This window comes from Apostichopus japonicus, chromosome 13 (assembly GCF_037975245.1).
Source record: "Apostichopus japonicus isolate 1M-3 chromosome 13, ASM3797524v1, whole genome shotgun sequence".
NCBI classification, from domain to species: domain Eukaryota; kingdom Metazoa; phylum Echinodermata; class Holothuroidea; order Aspidochirotida; family Stichopodidae; genus Apostichopus; species Apostichopus japonicus.
This window is the reverse complement of record NC_092573.1, coordinates 5,929,431-5,954,528: the sequence shown is the minus strand read 5'-3', so window position 1 is coordinate 5,954,528 and position 25,098 is coordinate 5,929,431. Positions and strand designations below refer to the sequence as shown.

At 33.8% G+C, this 25,098-nt stretch overlaps 1 protein-coding gene across 2 annotated transcripts in view; it reads right to left on the bottom strand.

The window, feature by feature from the left end:
- The window catches only part of LOC139978382 (G-protein coupled receptor 54-like), a 56,583-nt gene that overhangs the window by 11,830 nt on the left and 19,655 nt on the right, over positions 1 to 25,098 (bottom strand). The window contains exon 2 of one of the 2 annotated variants that reach the window (XM_071988574.1): positions 17,932 to 18,064. The exons of the other annotated variant lie outside the window; for it this stretch is intronic. The gene's annotated coding sequence lies outside the window, so the exon portion shown is untranslated. The remainder of the gene's footprint in view (positions 1 to 17,931; positions 18,065 to 25,098) is intronic. 2 annotated transcript variants of the gene reach the window in all.

Sequence of the window (25,098 nt, the reverse complement as noted above, 5' to 3'; positions counted from 1 at the left end):
ATCATATTTGGTCTTGCTAAAGGTAAGAGGATGGGGGGGGGGGTAGTAGTAAAAGAAAAACTGTGCTCCGTCCGTTAACTGGTTAATTCTTGGGACTGTCAACAGATTTTATATAGAAAACCGGTTGTCTGCTTATCTCCACTGGAAATCTTCAAAAAGTTCCAAAATGAAATGTCAGTAATGAAATAGTTAATTGGTGTCAGAATACAGTACTTTTTACCTTTCAGAGTTTTCCCGGACCTGTTGCAAACATTGACCGAATAATTATGCTTCATAGCTTGGTTGTGGGGCATTTATAAACCCTACATTTCGTTGATCTTAATCTGTTAATACGAGATGTTACTGTATCTATATAGTATTAATACTGCATATCATGTTAAACCTGTCACACACTGGACGTAGCCTATAAACTATAGGCTACTAAAAGAGGTATAAGATAGCAGTTTAGATAATGAGTCAGTTAAATCAATCAAGTTCTCGCAATATGAAGAATTAAATGAAGCATCACCTAACTGTTTGCATATGACTCACGGTGGAACATTACACTCAGCTTGTGGGACTCAGCTTGAGATATTATGATTGAAAACAATTACATGGTCTATCGTATGCGAACATCTGACAATATTTGGTACCCAAATATATAAAATGCTACATGGCTTGGTAAGAAACCCAAGCCTGACGAATGAGGGCAGAAGAGGTGCCGTGTGGTTGGGGGAAGGGAGGGGGGGGTCACGGGGAAAAAATCCAGCGCCATGGGTCAATTAGGGTGTAAGGAAATATGAGATAAATGAAGACCTCAAATAGGGGGAGCGTGATATTACTGTCCACATGCCCAAACCTGGTTCTTATAAAGCCCTTGTAACAATCCAACGCAAACTGCAACCTATTTTAGAATTAGGAGGTCTTAAATAGGAGGTCTTTAACACAGCATAATTAGCATCTACGTCGTTGAGAGAACTGCCAACATGTACATTATATTATGTAAGCTAAAAACATCGGTCATAAGTTTAAAGTTCTTGAAGTAAATGTAGGAGGATTACGATGGATTAGTGACCTTGGCAATCGGCTTACCTATACTTGATGTTACGTGTTTTAATCATTCGCTTGAATGTACACAGCTATTATTCACTAGCAGTATAATCCTCGTTTATATGAGTGTTGTTGTATCTTAGATTAACTAGCCTCAGACATTGCTCTTGTTCCCTAGAATGAAAGAAAGAAAGGAAAAAAGCTGCATTTCTGAATCATTAATCAATCTATAACAAGATGAAGTGGACCATAATGGTATTCATCCCTTGTTCTCCCGAAGCGAATGATTAGTGCTTTTTGGTTTATTTCACGTATTCTTGCGGTTTGCTAAATAGCAATAGCCATAGTCAAATCCAGGAGGCAAAACTTCCGGAATAATTAATCAAACTACTTCGGAATCTTCGCACGAAAGAGCAAATACCTCCAAGAATGAATTAAAGCTGTAGTATTTGGTCTTGGCTTGTAACTTGCGTCATTCTAACTACTCCATGGATTATTCAATGATACCACACAGGTTAATCCTTCAATTAGTAAGCTTAGATAGCAACATAGGGTATACAATCTTAATTGTGTACGATTTTCATTATGTAGGATAAGTCAATTATTATTTAATACAAGGGAGACTCAGTTTGGCATCTCACAAACATTAATTTAATGTGTTTAAGTGTCATGTTGAAAAGCAGGTTAATGTCATAACTAATTTCCTCCTTCTAGCTGGTGAACTTGTCCGTGAACTTAATTGACGTATAATGCTTCCCAGGTTTAAAATTAGGCCTGCGGATGGAAGAGTTGAGGGCGGGGGCATTCCGAAGCGCGGGGTCAATTGTAAGGGGTCATGGGATACATGGGGTGTGGAATAGCCTATATGAGGTTAAATAATGTACTATATTGGAGAACTATATTACATAAAAGAATTAGTTGGTATTTGAGAATACATGATAAAGAAATATCGCAGAGTAGTTTATACCAGAGATATTTTTTCCTCAATTGGTTATGAATGGGATATATTGTTGTGTTTAAGGTTAAATTCAGTTTCGGACTTCCTCCCTAGATTGAAATCAGTCAGTTGGGACATTTTTCTAATGCTAATTCCTCTCTAATCTGTCCTCTCACATCATGCTCCGAAGCACTCGTATTGACAGTATGAACAGTTCCTAACCTTTTATCTGATATAAACATGATATTCATACTGATAATACTGAGAATAGAAGTGCTTTGAAGCGGGACATGACACTGCAGTACGAAAAAAATGTCCCAACTGGGTGCGTCAAACAAATGTTGATTTTATCAGTTTTAAGTAATTGACGATACGATACATTCCAACTGATGGGTGATTGAAACATATGATTAGCCGTTACCGGTATATCAGCCTAAGAACCAGGTAGGTTTAAAGAATGGCCTATTATTCCGTGCAATAAATTAAACTTTGTTGGTATATATATATATATATATATATATATAAATTCAGGTATAGAACGATACTGTGGTTTGCTGTATCTTGTTTAATTATTGTAAAGACTGTACATAATTAACCAACAAGTTTTATTCTGTTAGGTATAAATGCTGAATATATTCGACAAATAAAAAGCACTAAACTCTACTGATATTTTTGTTCTTATCAGATGTCCCCGAAATCTGAAAGTGGGACAAACCACGAATTTGTGCTTGAAAAGAATAGTTGAGACTGAAGGAAAGTTAGTCATAGCTTTTAAAAACAAACTTATAATCTAAGCATCCTTCATGTGAATATTTCATTCAATTTCTAAATGTATAATATTCATGATATGTTCACGTTGCACCGTTTTGTATATCAACAGTGAACTTGTGGCAAACAGGATTGGTGTGTATAACAGCAGTATAGAACCTCAGTATAGGAGTATCTTGCTAATTTAATTTGTGCTTTATTGTTTATGTTGGATCAAACATCACTACAACTTTCATTACAGGGGTAGTATTCATATGCTGATGTATCTACTTCTAAAGTAGACAAAATGGATTCAAAGTTTGACGAAAAAGAAAACAATATATTTACTAATGAATCTATGACATGAAAGCTATCTTACATCAAATAATTACCGTGTTGTTTTTTTACTAATGAATCTATGACATAAAAGCTTTTTCACATCAAGTAATTACCGTTTCTTTGCTTTCGTGACAAAACGAATAAAACTCATATGATCATATTTCCAAAAGGATATGAAAATGTCACCAGGATGCTTGATTAGACCATATTCCTCATTTTCAAGTCATCATATTTATCCTTTTAATTAAGCATACAAGAAAAACGGTCTCGATATTATAGACATACAGCTGTACAGGGTGGCTTATAATAAATTATTCATTTTGTTTTAGGAATCCATTATCGCTTATTATTAATTACAAAAATTGTCATGAAAGATAACAATAAATTAGAATTTGAAAGTTCATTAATAAATACTACTATATTTCTACATTTCTATAACTTTAAATCTACCCCTCATTCTACAACCCCCCCCCCCCCCCTCCAAACCATGACCAAGAGTCGCCTTAACACTTCGTATATATATTTCAATAGCTTAATTTGTTGAGATATCAGGTATTCTAGCCTACGCCGTTGCTTGTCACCAGTTTAATTAAAATTCTACTTTTAGTTTCCTTGCATAAGATGTGACATAGTTTGCTTCTGGTGTTTAAGTGCTGTGATGGCATCTCGTGTAATATGACTACTAATCACGAACTTGCTATTCGAGTATGCATCCGGTATTTTATTTTATCTCTCTTCATGTATCTTGATATTATATCATTTTACAATGGAATTCCTAGTAATGTTCCTTAGTTACATCCGAAAATACTAGTTTTAGGTCTGTATACAAAAGAAGACACTAGAAAAATATTGTAACATTGCCGCGTGCGTCTGTGTAACGGTACCTGCGTAATGCATGATATATATATATATATATATATATATATATATATATATACAACTTTCTATACGTAAAAGCAGTAGCCTATGTCTGAAAATTTAACATGCTGCTTTTATCTGTAAACACTTGACCACCCCTACCTTCCCTCCTGGCCACCTTTCATCCATTTACCTCAATTTTAATCTCATACCAATACACTCCATGTATCCGCGCCTGCGCAAATGCCCCCCACTCTTTTCTCCAAATCTCCTATCACAATGTGTATTAAAGTGAAGAAGTGACGTCACACATGAACTATTTCAACAGCGAATATATCTTGCTGGAACGATTTACCTAGTAATATTAAAAAGATCTCAACCTGTGGATTCTTTTAAACGTATCTTAAATCACACCTGTTTGAAAAGTTTTAACTTGCGCCCTTTGCCTTATCGTCTATTATTATTATTATTTTTTCGTGGGTATTTTTTTACTTTTTTATTTTTATTTTTTTCTTACTGTGGTAAAACGCATTCAAATAGTTTTTAATGGTGAATGCGCTTTATAAATTTATGGATTTGGAGAATAGTCTTAATGTATTTATGACGTCATGCAAAAACATTATCAGTAGTGTAACGGAATAAAACATGATCTGATAATTCCTTCATGTCGGTCGGTTCGAATTAAAAAAGAACTTTTGAATATAAAGGATTTATTATATTTGTAAAATATAATTTTAAAGTCCTAAAGTTTAATATTTCTATCATTTACCATATGCTGACAGTTTCAACGATGAATAGTTTTCATTTCTTTAAGTTAGTGACAAACCGATTAAAGTAATTGCATATACTCGTATTAACCATATACTATTTAATCATTTGATTAATTCATTAGTTAACAGACAAAGATATTATCTCATCCACAGCCACCTGCATTTGAAGTATACCTCTAATATTAAACCTACTCCAATTCGCCTTACTCTGTATGTACAACATTCATGCGCGTCTAGTCTGCAGATAAGCGTTAACATATTATATTTTCTTGCTGAGGTTTAAGATGATTGTTGATAAAAGTTAATGCACGATATGAATTCCTACTTTTCTCTTTGGCTGTATGAGCGAGTACAAAAGAAAAAAATGGAAAAAGATACTCCAATACAGATGCAAAAGAAAGAAGCAAAGATCCTGAAACAAAACAACGCCCTCTGTTTGTTTCTCTCACAAGAAGTCGTATACGGGAAGGATTTCACTTAAATCAATGAAAATCGATACCATTCTTTTACAAAACTTGTAGATGTTTGAAGAAGCGGCGGTCTTCACGCAAACTGATTCTTGGAGTGTTCATCAGTAGTCTCTCGTTTTTCATCGAGGTTTCATTTCCTTGTCACAATTGCAAAGATGGGTAATTGATGAAAACCTCCCGTGACTTGTATTTTTCCATATTTTTTTTCTTTGGTGAGGGGGGGGGGGGAAGAGTTCACTGTATCGTTATGTCGTTATAGAACGCAGTGTTGATTTCAAAGTATACGGGAACAGGGAGAGCAATTATCCGCAAATATCTACACATATTTGAAATATTTGATTGATAAAAGGGAGGAAAACCACTGACCGAAATTCTAGAATAGATGTTGACAACTTTGATCCCAAAAACTTTGTACTGTTGCTTGATATACTTGATAAGAAAGACAGAAGAAGACGAAACTTTGATGTCTGAAGAGGGCGTTCCATTATTTTATAGGGAGAGGATTTTCACAGCACTGGGTATGGTGGCTCATTTTGTCAAAAGGGACCCACTCTCTGGATACGGTTTAGCTTAAGTTTTGTCGGGGTTCGTTTTTAGAAAAAAAAAATGTATTACTTCAAACGCCTTGCTGTATAATTGTATACTATTGTAAACTCAAATTAGCTGATTAAATGTGAGTAAAATATTGATCATGTTTAATCGATTCTGATCATTTTTGTCGACGGACACTTTTGTTACATTTACTGTTTGATATCTTGAAAGGTTCATGCGAATGTTGAAACATAACCATATAAATTTTCGTGCTATTGTGCAACAAAATCGAAAAGACTTCATTATATTGAACGCCTAAATGTACTGCTTTTAGGGAAATTCAATGCAAAATCCTATAATAGAATGATTAGATGAAGGTATATATGTGATCTTACACCTGCAAATTTATAGAATACTCATCAAATTTATTACCAGATATGTGTACTTTAGACTATTCAATTACCTGAGTCTTTCTCGTTCTCGAAAAGATAATGAGTAAATGGAATTTATTTTGGCCCCATCATATTTCATTTTAAACTAAATTCGCACAGACCTTTTCATCAAAGTAATTATTAAAAGTACAATAGTATTGTTGGCAGAAGGATGGGTTAGTCGTGATTGGCCCATCCAGTTGTGTCATGCGCTTTTGCCCGTTGCACAATATAGAGTACAGTATAAAGTAATCAGTATAGGGGCTTTACGGAAAAATATCCTCACCAAATACATTTAGTGGTTTGAATGCTATATGAAGGAGTTGGCCTATATTCCGTTTGAGATGAACTTAGCCAGTTATATATATATATATATATATATATATATATCATATTTCGGAATATAACGCAAACATAAGCTTCTAACGTGCGACATATAGGTCTCTGTCATATACTTGTTATAGTTTGCTTCAATGGAAGGAAGAACTGGCCATATTTTATCATGTTATCGAACTGTTATAGAACTAAAGGGTATAGGAAGCTTTCGAAGTGTGGAGTAGGGAAATAATTAACCCGAACTCCCATCCGCAGTTAATCCGCAGTTAAAAATATCCTGCCCGACCCCCCCCCCCCCACCTTTCAATGCGGGGATAGCCATCTTTCCGAAATGAAACATCAATAGCGCATGTGCGCAAAACATCATGTATAACCATGACTATAAGTGAAAACAAGTTTATATATGTATATATATATTTATATACACACATATAAACATTTACTTTTTTTATATTTACTCATTTTTATATATTTACTTTTATCGCTTCGTAAGAAATAAAGAAGAAATTATTAAGCGTCTATGTCTTTGGTGCATGTCCTTCAGCGTCCTTCAAACGATTTTTATTGCTCTCTTAAGTATATGCAGTGACCATTATTCTTGATTTGAAAATCAATTAATATTAGCACAAGGTCCCAATAGAGATTATGACAGACAACTTATTCTTTATTTAACGTGACCATTTTCAAATCCATTTGTCACGCTAATATTGCTTTTTAAGGTCGACTATTGAAATCGAAAATTAATCACGTATTTATAATTAAAACAGAAGAGAAAAGGATTAAAAATTCAAAGTCACACACTTAACGGCGACTTACACACTTCAGCATAACCAACTGTTAATTACCTTTGTGCATCCTCTATTTCATTATATTTAAATAATCTACTCACCACATTACAAATGTCCTTTATATATATTGACTCTCAGACGATGATTGTGAATAAAATACATACCCCAAGAGGCAATTTTGTTTTCCTTGTAAAATTAAACACGGTTGTAAAACACTTGCAGTTAGCTGAATCACGAAGAACAATTAGTTTTCTTCACCTATATATCATTATGGAGTTCTGGGTAAAAAGTTAATTAATTCATAGATAAACAAAGATTCTCTTAACATGAATACAGATGTGCGACACAACAGTGTTATAAATTTCCCACATGTAATGACTTAGCAGTTACTACTAGATGTTTGACATCGGGACTTTTCCCTTCTTTTGTTTTATTCCGATCAGAAATTTCTTAATAACTCGAGTTCGCGGCAAAATCAAAAGCGGTGAAGTGGGTTTGAAGCATCCATTGAAACCACAAAGAGAGGGAGCGGGATTTTTCGTTTGAGTATTTGATTGTCCTTCTGGTGGACCATGAAAGAGCGAATGGTTCAAAATTATTGATCTCTTCAGTAATATAAACTGGTAATTTAACAGTATACGAGGGATTTTAGTCATTAACATTTTACTGCTTGCATTAACGGTATGTCATTTGGTATTATGCAATGAAAAATATAATATAGCTTGCTCAACGCCACCATACATTTGGGGGATTAGAAATATTTTCAAACTAAAGATAATCAACTTAGTTTGAAACTCATTGATCTTGGAAATTATTTTAGGACAGATCTATACTGTTCGATATTAGGCCCACAATGATTTCATTGTTTCTTGACTATAGCCGGTAGTTCGGATAATATAATTCTTAAGTGAAAATCCAAAGTGTCAGAACGATTAATATCATAAGATTCGAATTAAGTTAGTCGTTAATTGCTGCTCAAATTTCTCTCCTTTTTTTTTTGGGGGGGGGGGTGGGGTGGGGGGGGGGGTTAAAAACTGTAGTGAACTTACTTTGAATATCCGGAAGTTGACAAAGTAACGCAGTATAAGCTTTTAGGATTTATATATGCCTATATATATATATATATGCCTATATATATGCCCATATATATATATATATATATATATACATCAACGCATTGGTCAGAAAGCTTGGTCCAGCGTAGCAGTTTAAGTACTATGCAGGACCATTTTAAAATATGACAAAAACAAATATTAATCAATTAAACAATAATAATAAACAAAAAATTTCCAAAAATGGATATAGATTATGTTCCCATACCCTCTAAGGTTTGATACCGAAACTGATTTTTGAAAAAGCTTCGATTATGATGCAACGTTATTAGAAGCGAAAACACAAGAGTCTCACAGTAATCTTTGTGTATATGTTATATTTATAACGTTCAACTATGGTTTGGTTCAGGTGTCTGACATGTCTATCTTGTACGAAAGAGCTTAAAAAGACAAACAGAATAGTTAAGAAACTACCATGATGATAGCATTCTCTGTTAAGGATATATCACACTTTGAAGATTTCAAAATTTCTTTGCAAATGACTGGTGTAGAAAGACTTGCTGTGAGGGTGTGATGTCACATCCTCACTTCCTGAACATATGTCAATATATTTCATTAAAAAATAATTACATTTTTGTTCACAAATCTAAAAAAATATAATCAAACATTCTTCAGATGTTAAATCTCAAATATTTCCCATGACACATATGAGATCTCCTGACGTATCTTTTGGTTGTAAGTCATAAAATCTTACAAAATATTTTAATAAAATAACAAAGACTTTTCAAGAATGTGAGGATATGACGTCACAGCTAGTCTGATTTTAGCAGTTTCTACACAATCAGATAGAACTTTAAACTTGAATATCTCCTAAACGGAAAAATAATTTGAATAATTTCTTCACTATTGGGTTTCTTTTATTGTCCTCTTTCATAAAAGATAAACATTTGTGACACCTGAACTAATCCTTTAATAATTGGGTAACATTTTCTGTTTTATTCAACTACATGACGATGCCTTATATCATCTTTTAAGTTTACAACCGTTCCTTTTGTTATAATTTTTTGAAATTATTATAGAACTGCAAAAGGCAAACATTTTGTATATATTGCTGGGAGTGGGGGGGGGGGGAGTCATGTAATATTTTATGCTAAGAGTGGGGTCATGTTGTAGTGGGATCTTAAACGTGTGTTTCTCAGTATCAGAACGAGTCAGGTTATTATATGTCCATGTGCTGAAGTATTTACTTTATATACAATTTAAGAAAATATAAATTTCGAGAGTATATTAATTTTGTAACCAACACCGCTTGCTTAAGTTTCGTTCGTTTGATTGCATTTCTAAATCTTATCCCGTATTATAAAATGAGAATCAGCCCACTAATAATTCGATAGATTAATGCAGAATACTTATGTATTGATCAACTTCCCCGCGGCCTACATTAGTATCAAGATAGAGAAAACACTGTTATATATATATATATATATATATATATATATATATATATTTATATATATATATATATATATATATATATATATATATATATATTTATATATATATATATATTTATATATATATATATATATATATATATATATATTTATATATATATATATATATATATATATATATATATTCAAGAGTAAAGACTTGATCAAGTCTCTAACATTAATGTTTAATGGATGACTCGGCATCATTTATTTCTGTGTTGTTGTTGTTGTTGTTGTTTAGATGGTGACAACCTACGCAAAGTGACTCTGTTAAATTATTGACGTTCGCAATTATTACCTAATATTGCCATTGCTGTCGGTCATTAACAATATAATATGTATATTTTCACTGAACAATTACAAATGAAAAACAAATGCCAATACCATCACAATATTGGCAAACTGCAATCCCCCCCCCCCCCAAACCCTCCGCTCCCCATGGCGTAATATTTAACCGTAAGTTTTCTTAAATTGGAACTGATGATTCTATTTGTGTTTATGTTACATCTTCATCATGTAAGACTTACTATCATACACAAGCATCACTTTAACTATAATAATGTGGTTGTAAATGTTTTCCGGAGGCTACAATCTTTGTTACCAAAGAACTGCCTGAACATGAACAATATTTATACCTTCATCTTTGTTAGCAAACTTATAGGAAGGTAATTGTACTTCATGCTGTCTCTAATATTTTAATGTATTTTGTAATAGGGAAAACTTTGAAGCGACATTTAAGAAATGTTTTACCTTGTGTGTATAAATCGCTCAGTAAATGTAAAAGGCATAATAAATTAGTGAAACAAATGTATAGGTTCACATGCATCAATTAAGTGAGCATTGGCACCACGTGAGTACAATATTATTTCTTGTTAACAAAGTAGAAGAGAAATTCGTTCATAAATTTCTCTAAAATTATCTTAATTTAACCAACTTGGCTTCATTCCAACCGGCGTCACCAGAGCACTGTATACATTTTCTTGTAGGGCCTTATTTTCTTTCCTGTATTGACATGTGAAATGCAGCGTTTGTCTGTATGCCAACGGGTTAAATATTAAGACCGCCATCTTCTATTAGAGATATTGACACTATATCGAATTAACTTTATAACGTAGCTGCCTGTATTCGATACTTGTCCTTATAGATTCGAGGCATTTTTATAACCTGGAAGCCGCGAGTGGAAGATTTAGTAGGCTACTCGTGTACTCTTGTTTGGGACCTTGTACTCGCATCCAAACCAATTGGGAATTATATGACTGTACTCCTATTATACGTAACTGTGGCGTACTCGTTTCTAAGCCTGATAGGATGTTAACTATAACGCATGTTCTAATTTGCAAATTGTCGGACTCATTCTTTACACTCATAAAGCTTATGCTGAGAGAAGAAAACAAACATATGCCAGAGACAAACTTACGAATTTGTTATTTGTTATTTTATGTGATTTCTTTGAACTCTTTATTACCGACCAACTTGAGACTATCCTTTTATGAGATTGCAGAGTTTTCCAAAATGCCAATAAGCTATATATCTCGGTCCGGAGATCACAAACGTGAAATTTACGAGCTGTGAGTCTATCAACTCTAAAAATTCTTAGCCGGTATCATACTCAGTTCCAAAATCACTTCAAAATGTCGGATATTGCCAAAAAGAAACTGAAATGCAGTTTTTTTTTTGGCTAAATGTCAAAATATTATGAGTACTCGAGAAAAAAAAGTTATATCCAATATTTGCAATAGCGATGGTTTACGACCCCAACAGAATATTCTAGATTTGAATCTGAAGTATAGCATCAATACTCAGTGCGTAAGAACTTCAATAAGTGTATGTAAGGCTAAGCCTCTAATTTAAGAAAATGGTGGTACGGCATTCCATAATTTAGGGCCACCTTTGGCAAATGAAAGATCACCAAACTTGTTATAAGTACTCGGTTCTAAAACAATGGCTGTGGAGAGAGTGAAATTAACTAATGTATCTTCAAAATGTTCGTAAAATATCGGCTGAGGCTTATACGCGTGATTGACCAGTATTTTGACTGCACATCAGTTTGACTAGGGGAGAGGGTTGACGAGGGAGGGGGATACTATGACATTTAACATCAATTCAGTTTGTATTTATCCTCTATTATATAATACCTGGTGGTGTGGTACGGCTTGCGGCGTTTGTTAGTCCGTTGTTATTTTTCAGATTTCTCAGATTAAATCAGAAAATGATTTGATCGTTGTTTTATAGTGATATTAGATTGAATACCATTCGAGTGGTTTTCGATTGAATATCACCCCAACCATAGATCCTGGTGTATTATTAGCAAAGTTCATGTGTATAACACAGCCAGTCACTTCTACAGAATAAATCAAGCCAAATGATTCACTATATATGGATATCCAAAATGCAAATTTTTTATTCATAGTCAACAATTATTCTATTATATAAAGGAGCGAAATAGAATAAGAATTTCTCAAGCGTTCTATAGCGTCCCGTTGTCTCATCTCATACATATGCGATAACTCTTTATCGTATCTTATTCCTCTCATGTAAGTCACTGGGGGAAATGACCTTTTGTCTCACAAATTTGTAAGTTTTGCAAGAGGAAGAAGCTGGCAGCTTCTTGAAAGGGGCAAAGAAATCAAAATTTACTCTTTTTTTCTGTTTTAAACGTTCATCAAGTTGACGACATGATTTATATAGTGGTATTTGTTTTATGCGTTAATTTATACAAAAAAAACAACTCATAATCGATATAGTTAATTAACACAAACGACAAATATGTCGATCGTATTAACTTTGTCCTTGGTAAAAGAACGAACTTATGAGAAGACAATAACTTGCATTGTCAACACATAAATCAGAAATATTTCAAAATGATAACCATGATAAGAGAATAACTGCATCCGAAATCAAGTATAATTAGTCTCAAAGTAGGAATCAATTCGGCTTTTATTTTTCTATTCTACCCCGCCCCACCCCACCCAAAGTTGCACATGTACTATCCATACTGACTCCTAGTGTCTGCAAGTTGGCTTTTGCAATAAATCTGAAACATTTGAACAAACCATTGACGGATTAATATTACCAATTGTGCTTTACAAAACAAATTATTCTCTTTATTTTTTGGCAAAATATTTTTGACTATGGTGTCGCAATTTTCTATTTCCCAAACGTAGTTGCGATACATGTTAAAGTACTTACAACATCTGTACGCCTAAGGGTACATATTGAAGCAGTCATGGTTAGTGTCAAATCTTCATACTCTTGTTTATATGTCATTTTTATTTTCAAAATCAGGGCAACAATTTTCAAAGATATGTCGCTACTGTCCTCTCCATGTCTGCTCAGTGCACCAGCTAACCAGAGTGAAGATGAATAACTTTTCGCATGTGAATTCACAACACTTGTCAGACTACCCAATAACATTATTGAAAGTAGGACAACCATTGCTGATCATATGCTACATAATGAATCATTCTTAAGTAGGCATAATGAAATCGGGACCTTGTCTGCCTATAGTTTAACCATATGGAAGAGAAACTAAGAAAGTGTTTTGTCCGCCGGCTGACCTCAAATGGTATGGACACCCATGTCCAATGAGAAGTCTCAACACTTGTCTAATATATCTTTAACCTCAAACTATGAAACCTATAACATGGAGAGTTCCAAACACTCATGTGTCTGCTGAGAAACCTCAAACTAAATGCAACGAGATCTTATTATATCTGTCAATTTACCTCAAACTTTACAGAAATCACTCTCAAGAGGAAGGCACAACACTTGTCTAATTATACAGGAAACCTCAAACTATAGGTAAACTATCACATAGGAGAAATAAATCGCAGAACTCGTATGGCTGCTACTACTAACTTGAACAAAATATAACCTCGTTTGTCTGTCCACTAACGTGCCAGCCGGTTCCAAGAAGAAATCACAACAATGAACCGCCCAATACAAGCTATAAATTCAAACTAGGAACACAATAACAAAGAGAAGTTGGTACAACACTTGCCTACCAGCCTACATCAAACTAGGACAGAGGTCGTAACACTCGAGTATATGTCTGCTAAACATACCTCAAATTATTAATTATATATATATATATATATATATATATATATATATATATATATATATATATTAACTGGAGGTTATTTGTCAATTATGAGGCATATCTTATGTCTCTGTTGGTTTTCCTATATATTTATTATATATATATATATATATATATATATATATATATATATATATATATATATATATATATATATATATATATATATATATAGATATAAACTGGAGGTTATTTGTCAATTATGAGGCATATCTTATGTCTCTGTTGGTTTTCCTATATATTTATTATTATATATTAATTAATTATTATTATAATTATATATATGAATATATATATGTATACATATATGTATATATATATATATATATATATTTATATGTATGTATATATATATATATATATATATATATATATATATGTATGTGAGATTATATCATATATGTCTACTCACAATTGTATAATTTACACAGAACAAGACAAACAAATGTATGTTTTTTGATCATTTTCTTGTCTATATCGTTGTTCTGTAGACGTAAATAATTCGTCCTCCGTTATCTGCGTTAGCCTTTCCAAAAAATTGAAGGAGATAAATCACAGAGTGGAATGATCCTATTGTGGACGACTTTACAGAGATGCATTCGTTCTGACTACCTCCTTCTTTGCCTCATACCTTGCATAAAATCAAAATAACTCTGGTTTTCTTGCTGATTAGTTAGCAAAAGTTTATCATCTTGACGAAATCTCAGTTTCTTTCCATCCTTGGTTAGTCGTATAATGACCCGTAAATCATAGTAACACCCATACTAGCGTGGCTCTTGAATAAACATTTGCTTTGGATACCTTTCTCGTCAGAGTTATAGGAATCAGACAGTTGTAACATAAAATACATGTCTGGTTCTCTTTATTATTGGATGAGGTAACAAATGTGGAGGAAGAAAACGGACACGTAACATTCCTCAGGTATGGAGGTCTTGGTTTTACCTTTATCATAAATCGTATTACAAAGGTATTTGTTTACTGTGATAAATCCTCTGCACACCTTGTCTGTAACGATGTCGTCAGCCGTAATTGTCCAAAACACAAAAGTGTACGAAAGTGTGTGCTCCCTTCAACCCCCTCCCCGTCCCTTATTTCTTCTACCAAAAGTAAGCGCATTGTATCTTTCGAACTGCTTGCTTTAATGCGAGCGAAACCCGTTAGCATGGTCACAACAATGACCTATATATGTACAATAATTTTATCACGTTATTTATCACATACTGCTAAATCAAATTTGAATGTTATAACATTCCTATGCTGCCTTAAATTCCATGTTGAGTATATAACAGACCTGCAATGAGTCCCATATACTCATGTTCTAGCATATGAGGCTGCCTGTACTCAAACTAGTCATCGTAGATTTGTAGATGCGTTTACACTTAACAGTTCCATGCTATAGTAGACCTACTCATAACATTTTGGGAAACTTTTGATAGATACCCCTTTTGGCCTTTTATTTTATGCTGGATCTCGTTCGTTTATATCACATATTCCACGAAAAACTCCCAAAATCTGTAAAAAAATAATAATGACAAAACAATACTGCTGAGAGATCTGACGTGCAAGTTGTACTTGATATTCGAATCCGTTGCACACTTTCTTTCTATACTACGAATGCTACTAGAATCATAACTTATGTTGGAGTACAATACTGCAAGTGCGAGTACACAGTTATCTATCAAAGATTTTACAAAATGTTATGAATACTCTGTAGAAACGGATGACGAGAAGTTTACGTTTCGCGCATACAGTACACTTATACATTAGCCCATAAGTTTCTCAGAGATAACGTATACAGCCTAGACATGATTAACGTTAGTTCAACCATTATTAACACCAAATAATTAGGGTGATGTAATATCTAGACGTACTACGTAACATTGACTTGGTAATTCTCGTCAAAAAAAAAAATTATGGGAAATACATTTCTGTTGATCGAAAGGCGCAATGATTTATCTAATCAACCCATCTCTCAGCAATATTTCAATTAAAAAAAAAAGAAGGTGATAAAAATTACTTCTGCTAATGCTTTTAATTTTATTACTATCGGTGACATATTTCTTACCGAGTGTCTTTATAAAGACGTAGGCTTATGGATTCCCCGTGGAAATAAATAACTACAGAAATAATAACACGACGTGTATATAATTTACGCTTTCTCCGATTTCTTTTGAAAGAAAAGCCCAGAGGGAAGGGAAACAAGAATGATCAAGACGAGACACCTTCCTAGGTCTATCTATCAGGGTCAATTTGGTTTCGTTATATCCCCCGTCTGAATGAGGTTGAAATTGGGCATGCGGGATTAAAATCGGTCAGACATCATGAATATTTATGTACAGTACTATTGCCCCAAACATCAATGACATAAAAACAAACACATTTAATAAAATGGAAGGAAAAAAGAATATTCGATATATACGTTGGCCTCTCGTGATGTGTTTTTTTTTTTGCTTCTTTCTCTTACGAGTGTACACAAAAAAAATATAAGATTTATATCGCTTAGTATTATTTTAGACATAGGCTGATAAGTTTATGAAATGTTTATCTTTACGAAAGTGAGAATTCGGTTACATAGTCATTTTCTCAATCATTCCAGACTGCGCGCAAATTGAAAAAGATGAATATGACACGGGTCACCCAGTACATGACCGATCATGTACAAATAGATATAGTATAATTGTTTTTTGTTTCCGTACACGAACGCTATTGAATATTTACGGCCCTTCCCTTGCCTCCTTCCCCTCCCCAATCGCAGACCCATCTGTATAGTTTTCCTTGTATGCAGATGTATACGGATTATTCTCTATTTAGTGTTGCGTTACATCGATTTGTTTCTAGAAACTCATAACAGGCAGCAGTAGTCCATAGGGTTTAATATATTCCTTGTTAGAGGCAACTGTTGGATCTTTATCAGTTTAATTTAACAAATATTTCCTGGAGATTTTAATAAAATTTGATACAATATAATATGTACAGATTATACTACAAATGTAACGCAACTAACATACCCGTTTATCTCTAGGAAAATGATTCCTAATGTCTATTTGGAGAGTTAACTTTATAGATTGTTCCAATATTAACATAACCCTTAGTTGAATGTCAAATACCCGACATTATTCATGTTTGTGTCTTTCGACCAAATAAAATTTGCCTCCGCTTAGAATGTCTCATTTCCGGCTGAAAATATTTCGTTATTAATTCTAGCCTGAAATTTATCTCTCCATTTTCAGATCTCTCAGCAGTATTGTTTTGTCATTATTATTTTTTTACAGATTTTGGGAGTTTTTCGTGGAATATGTGATATAAACAAACGAGATCCAGCATAAAATAAAAGGCCAAAAGGGGAAAAAAGGAACGAGCATAACAGCAAAAAAAAAAAAAAAAAAAATCTGCATTGACGTGAACAGAATGTAAAGAACAACATTCGGTGTAGTATTCTTATTCGTTGTGACATTGAATCATGAAGTATCACATAAGTACCCACGAGTTCGTATATATATATTTATATATATATATATATATATATATATATATATATATATATATATATATATATATATATATATATATATATATATATATATATATATATATATATAAATATAAATATATATATATATATATTTATATATATATATATATATATAGATATATATATATATAAATATATATATATATATTTATTTATATATATATATATATATTTATATATATATATATATATATATATATATATATATATATATATATATATATATATATATATATATATATATATATATATATATATATATATACATAAAACACCAGCAGAAGCCAATCCTGTTTGATTAGTCAATTCGATTACGAACCCGCAGTAATAGCATCATTCTAAGAATAGTAATAATATAATCACTACATGATAACTCATTAATTTTCATTGACGTATTAAATTGACAAAATTCCTTGTTGACATTGTTTGCTAAAGATCAAATACAACTTATAGATTTATTTGATTGCTTGACGATTTTACGTGAAATTTTTATATTTTCTTGTATACAATAATCACCTATAATTCTCTCTTTGTTTCTGTTTTTCTGGTCTTTCTTCCAAACGACCTTATGAATCGGTATAGATTAAACAGCTTGCACTTTTTTGCTTCAAAGTAGCCCCGGTCTGACTTGATTTTCTTGCCATTAGTTCTTAAAAATAACACAGAAAGAAGAAAAAACAAGTCAAGCTAGCAATGAAGTCAAAATCAAATTCTCGTTTAGTTCAATGCCAAGTAAATACGAAATTGCTATCTTCATCTGACTACGACAAAGGAATCGTTTTATTAATAATGTTCTTACTTTGTTAAAGATGAACTCATCTGGCATAATTAGCAGCTGGGGTCAACAATTGCTTTTCTAACAAACCGAAATGATTTCAAATCAGATTACAATTGCAACCTTCTAGTCAAGTTTTGTCAACAAATTAAGTTTTATTTGTCAATTAGTTAATTGATTCCATTGAGTTCTCAACATGTCGCCGCCCAAACATTTGTTTTGGCACTTACAACTGTGACTTATCTTCATTACTTGAAATGCAGTTCGAAAACTCAAGCTATGAAATCTTCATTGTATTGTGTATTCTTCTTCAAAATCAGCTCAGTAGCTCATTATTCTAAAATATAAAAACTTGCAATGTCATATTTATATTATGGAGCTCCCCATTAAATTAATTCGTACTTCATATTGTCTTATAATCAAATTAATTTTATATTCTATGTTAATTTGACTGAATAACCGTTTAATTATTCAATGTTAACGTGACTGCTTTACTACCAGATTTACGCCACCCCTCCCCTCCCCACCCCTTCTCACCCCTCCCAACCCCTCCCCCTTCGCATCCCCATTCCACGTGGCATATACGTGACTATAATTACATTTAGTTTAGAGATCTACGTACTCTAAAGACGAGAACAATACTCGAATACCGATGGACAATTTAAAATTTGTCTTCGTTATACCTTAACTTCCGAACTCGTCCATATAATATTTGATGCGTCACAGTTTCTCCTGACCATAAGTCCGGAGGGGTAATGGCATACATGCCAGCGAATGCAGCTAATATTCGCCAAGTTTGTGATGTATTACAGACAGAGGGGCTAATGAGTTCAACTTGATACCTGTGGTGATATCAATATAAATTACGAGGACTGACTTATTTATAACTAGCAGTGCATACATATAACAATGATACATAATACTTCTTTATTTTAAAAACTTATGATTTGTAGCATTTAGTCTGAAAAAAGGAAGCCTGTGGCTTTTATTGGTTTGAAAATACCAGACATGCTGATTCACATTATGAGTTAACAACAAATAATTACTCAAAAACATTATTATGTCGAATTTGGCATAGATGAAGATGTATGTATGAGTCCGAGTGTATGAGAAACGATTTCACTTTGTTGTTATGTATGTATTTAACAGGAAAACCCTTCATAGTGTTTAATTATAAAAGAAATATTTTATTGGTGTACATAGAAATAGATGAAGATATGTAGATGTATAGATGTGGATGTAGATGTATGCCTAGATATAGATATAGACGTAGATATCGATGCAGATGGAGATATGGATGTAGATGTAAATATGGATGTAGATGTAGATATAGATGTAGATATCGATGTAGATATGATTGTAGAGTAGATGTAGATATATATGTATATGTAGATGTAGGCCTATAGATGTAGACATGGATGTAGATATGGATGAAGATGTTGATATCGATGTAGATATGGATGTAGATGTAGATGTTGATATATATGTATATGTAGGCCTAGATGTAGATATAGATGTAGATGTAGATATCGATGTAGATGTAGATATGCATGCATAGATATGGATGTATATATAGATGTAGATGTAGATATGGATGTAGGCCTAGATGTAGATATAGATGTACATGTATATGTAGATGTAGGTCTAGATGTAGATATGGATGTAGATGTACATATGGACGTAGTTGCAAATATAAGTTGAGTTGTTGATGACAATTGGTTTGAATAAATGACGTAAATGAATGAAGAGACTTCGTATAACCACAATGCATGAAACGTGAACACAACTTTTCGCTTATATGGTCTATATGAAAACATCGATAAAATCTGACAGCTTATAAACACCGCTGTTAGTTATCCAAGAAAAGCTGATTTTACGTGTTAACCCTCAAGATTGTTAATTATAGACCGTTAGTCTGATAGCGGTAGGAGCTTCACTCAACCCCCACCCCCACTCTCACACTCCCCTTCAACACCCAGTAATGTCTGTTACAAAGTCAAAAGGCTCGGTAAGTCCCCAGTTTCCATTGTATTCTTTGATATTACGTAATTCAATGAAATGGAGACAGAGTTTCAATTATTTAACACATATCTCATACAGTACTGTCCTTCTCAAGTTAAATCTTTAGTAGAATCGTATGCCCCATGCATATATGTAAATATATTTGGCTTTTGATCAGTATATACAGAGAGTTTGACCCAGAAGGTAAGATATTCGTGGCATTGGTAAGTTTGTGTTATCTGGGACGTAACTTGACATACCTTTTTGAAATATTTAACTCATTTCTTTGAGCTAACGGACAGGGAACAAATAACCCAGAGGTATATTGCATATATGTAAAACAAAATATGTATCACAATCGTCAAGTTAGACATTGGAAATCCACTGGCGTATATGGACGTACATATGATGAACTATCATGAATTTAGCGTGGGAGATTCCGAGCTTTCAAAAAGGTGCAATCAAATTTTTTTTTTTGACGTGTATTTTTATCACTTTTATAATGAAAATCGAAAGACTCTTAAATCATTACTTTTTTTTTTAATTAGAAATTCGTCCGTGATACAAACTAATATTGACGTTTGACGTATATAGCTTACATAAAATTCAGGAATTAAGGTCGAATCAAATATCAAAATTCTTTACCAATCGGATTTTAATAATGTTAAAAAGAATATTGACGGCCATTTTATCAGTTGCAGTTGCGGTGGGGGTGGGGGAGTGGGTGGTGGAGGTATAACAGAATGAAGGGCATTGTGAAGGTTGGGGAGGGACTTCAGTTTGTTTTTTATGTCGAAGACTCTCCCTTGCTCTCTACCCCCCCCCCCCCAAATCTGAATAATCCAATGTTTTCATCGACACCATTAAGAAGAAGTAACTTTCCTTCTCCGTGTGGCATGATAAACGGAACTAATTCATCTGTGTCATTTCGATTCCTTCGTTTTCTTCGCTCCTTCGTTTCCGCATGCAACTTAGTTTGAAATATGAATATAGCTGTTCAACTCTTAACAATGGAATTTTCATTCCCATTTTCAGTTATTCAAATAATGCACCGTCATGCATTCCCGTCCAATGAGAGAGAGCTTTGTGGTGACAATGGTATAACATTCATAAGATTATAGTTTGAAGAATTCACCATCATAATTTCACAAATTTTAAGCCACAACACTATGATTACTTGGTCTTCTACCTACAAATATGTATAGCTTTCAGACGGACGGTGCAAGGCATCTAGAACGAGGTTGGACCCCGGGGACGACCCCTTCATAAACCCTGGACCCAGGGGCTGTATCCCCCCTTGTGGTTTCCCTTGTCCTGAGACCAGCCAGGGACAATGATGAAGTGTGGATAACTAACTTCAATGTCTCTGAATTATTGCATCGTCAGCTTAAAATTTATACAGGCCCAACTGGTAATGACATATGAGCAACTAAAGTATATAGAGACACAAACAAAAACTTGACTTTATTCATCATTAAACAAAGTGATGCCTGCAGAATTATTTGGTCACATCCAACGACTCTCTTTTTACTCCTCGGTTAACCTCATATGGTTCCTCCGATCCACGCTGTTAGTCAGTTCTCATCTTCGTTCCGGTTTGATCAGCATTGGGGAAAAGCGATTTACTTTTATGAGATGTGATTATCACTTGTTTGTATCCCGTTGGCGGCCCATTGGTTTACGAAAATGGGTTCTGATTGTGAAGAAATAACACGCATAGAAATAAACATTAAAACACAGAGTTGTTTAACATCGTAAGTGAGTGATATAACACAACGACAGGGTTCACGATATGTCCATCTGATGCAAATCCACAATCATTTGTGATAATCGAAACGAGGTTGTGGTTTATTTGATTTGCTCGCCGAAAAAAAGAGAACGACAATCGAGCGATAAAAGAAGAGAACTCGGCGTGGTCATTCCATTTTAATGGTACAAAAACGATGTCTTACAAGTTTGACTTTCTAGCAATAAAACAGAGAGTATTAAAAGGAAAAGAAAGAAACACCTTACAGGTACAGGTTTGGTACGATAAGCAAATCAAAAGAAAATCGTAATTTAAATAATAAACATTTGAGCTTAGCTTGTCCAATCAGAACGACGTATCCAGGACGAAGGTGACTGCAGTCAAGTTTGGGGCAGGAATGGGTGCATATGCTAGTAAAATAAATATCAAATTCTCTTTGTCTATAGTTTTAGACAACTTTGCGTTAAAAGTATCTATAAGTGATTTCCATAGCGTGTTTGTTTCTTATTCTGCAAGTATATGCATTAATTACCCCCCCCCCACACCGTCTTTACCAAGGTAAGTAGTAAGTGGGGTACACTGTAAATGAGACCGGTGGTGGTGGGCTGATGACAAAATGTCCGGGATCTTTATTTTTCACATAGCTTAAAGGTTTACCTTTGGACAAGGGTATATTTTTTCTATGGCATTACTGAAAGGGTTTACTGTTGATAAGAAAGGTAATTCAAACAGGCAGGAAGGACGTGGAAAAGAGATGGGGGGGGACTAATTTTAAAATAAAAGCAATGAGAGGGAGAAAAAAGAAGACTTTATAGGTAGACAATTGCCAAATAATTTATGTAAGAGTCCTGCTAACCATCCTCTAACCTCCCCCCCCCCCCCCGCCTCTCTCTCTCTCCTACTACTTTGCAACCACATAACCAACTGACCGTATTGTTAAACATATTTTCAGTCTCAGCTTCGAGGACGAAACTATGTGACACTATATGAAAATATTCGAATGGAAGACAGGTTTTCCTTAAATCAGAATTTAAACACGGAAAGACGGAAAGATAATAAATCAGTAATGTAAATAATCGTTTTCATTTTAGAGGTAATATGAGCCCATTCGTATCGATTTTTACTTTAATACGATTATTAAAAGAAAACACTTGAAAAAACCAAACAGAGTTGGTTCAGACTCAAAATGCATGTTTGTGCATGTGATGAAATGTCAAGACAAATTAATGTAAGGTCATGAAAATATTATCATTTGCAATTTACCAGTTTCCACGCTATTAAAAAAAAAATGATTACACAAATTATCCTTGCAGGGTCTGATTGTGGTCAAAGTGAAATTTGATGACATGCGTGGGAAGTTTGCAGCACCGTTTATGTAAAAACAGAAATCTTGTAAACTTAAGAAAATACTTCTACTTTTTGTTTACTGTAGGTCCAAGTTGCATATTGTTGGACCAAGATAAAAAATTTAAAAAAAAACATCCCCATCCTCTCTGATATTTTATGTGGATTAAAATCCCCCTCAGATATACGCAGGCGCGTAGCCAGGAATTTGCCAAAGGAGGGGCGAACATGTAGGCAAACTACCTTAGCCGTAGATTCTGTGTTGAAAACTATCTAAGCGTAGCGCCACTATGTTTTGGCGCTATACGTGTACAAGAAAATTTTGGCTGAAAATGCCTCCCAGATCGCTGGAAATGGCACTTCCCAGGCCTTGTAAGTTGCATCTAATCTTGAAATTACTAGCGATATCATAAAAACATACAAACAAAACATGCTAAGGGGTTGCGGTCGCCCCATTCGCCCCCTCCCCTGGCTTCGCGCCTGAGTGTACGTGGTTGCGCCCCTACTTTACCCTCTGTCTCGAGCTGACTACTCTCTTTCAGGGGGACGCCAAATTTGGCTGACATCTGCTCCCCTTTGAAATATTTTGTATCGGTAAAATCAAAGTCCATCAGTTTAACTTCACTTGTATATTACAAACATTAAATCATTTCAATATATAGAATTTTACGTGCCTATGAATATATTTATGCCCTTCCCCATTTCGTCTCTAAAAATACGGTCTGATAACTTTTCCCTCATCTGTCTCTTAAACATATCCCATCTGTGTCATCATATAAGTCTGTGATAGCTTGCATTTCTGAGAAACTGAGCAAATGAAAACGACCGCTGACAATCAATTAGGTTTTGGAACTCATTTTGAAATTCGCAAGTGAGGTTATTTTTTGCCTTCTTTTGATGTTGTTAGACTTGGTTGGTAATGTGTTATTGATATTTCTACGACATGTTTATGAATCCCATGACCGTGCCAAATACTTAATAACTCTTATATCGTCGTTCAGCTCTGCCATAAAACTGATTAAATTTAAGTGTCTCAGCGAAAAGTAAATCTTTAAAACCACTCTTTAATTGTCTTTACTTTACTTTACTTTTCTTTCTATCTTTGTAAATGTTGTTTATAAATTAAGGTGAACATTCTGACAAGACAGTTGAGTCATATCGACTTGGATCGTCTTAGTAACGGACATCAACAAAGGTTGTTTGTATTTAAATCAGATATCCCACAATTCACTGTACATTCGATTCTTCCAAGTGCATTGTCTTTGTCAAGGAAGAGTGACGAATTGAATTGCGCGTTACCGATTCTTACGACAATATTTTGGCCTCTCCGTAAATATAGCACTAGGAATTAACGAGCTATGAGCACTCTGGTTGCTGGAATAATAAACGGACGAATAGGCTACGCATTCTGAGATATGCGTCTGTTTAAAAATAAACAAGCTCTTAACAATTCCAAGAAGATTAATTGTTTTGGGAAGCGATAAATATAAATGAACGATGCGAAGTATTTGGTTATAGCTATTAAACAACAATGTTAGAAAACGATGCGCAGAATGGAATGAAAAAAAAAATAGTTATAGTGACTTTTTAGTGGTTGTTTGAAAAGAATAAATGAATGTTGCTGTATATATTAGACTGGGTTTTAGGGGTATATGGTATAAGCCTAAACTCAAAATGTTGCTAAAAACGAGAAAGGTTGGTCAATCAAAGCATCTATAGAACTGAGGGGGGGGGGGGTTAAAGTAAACTCGGAAAGAGACGGACCAGGCATGGGTGTAAGCTTGGTTACGTTTGCAAAGATACCGTAAGACATTAG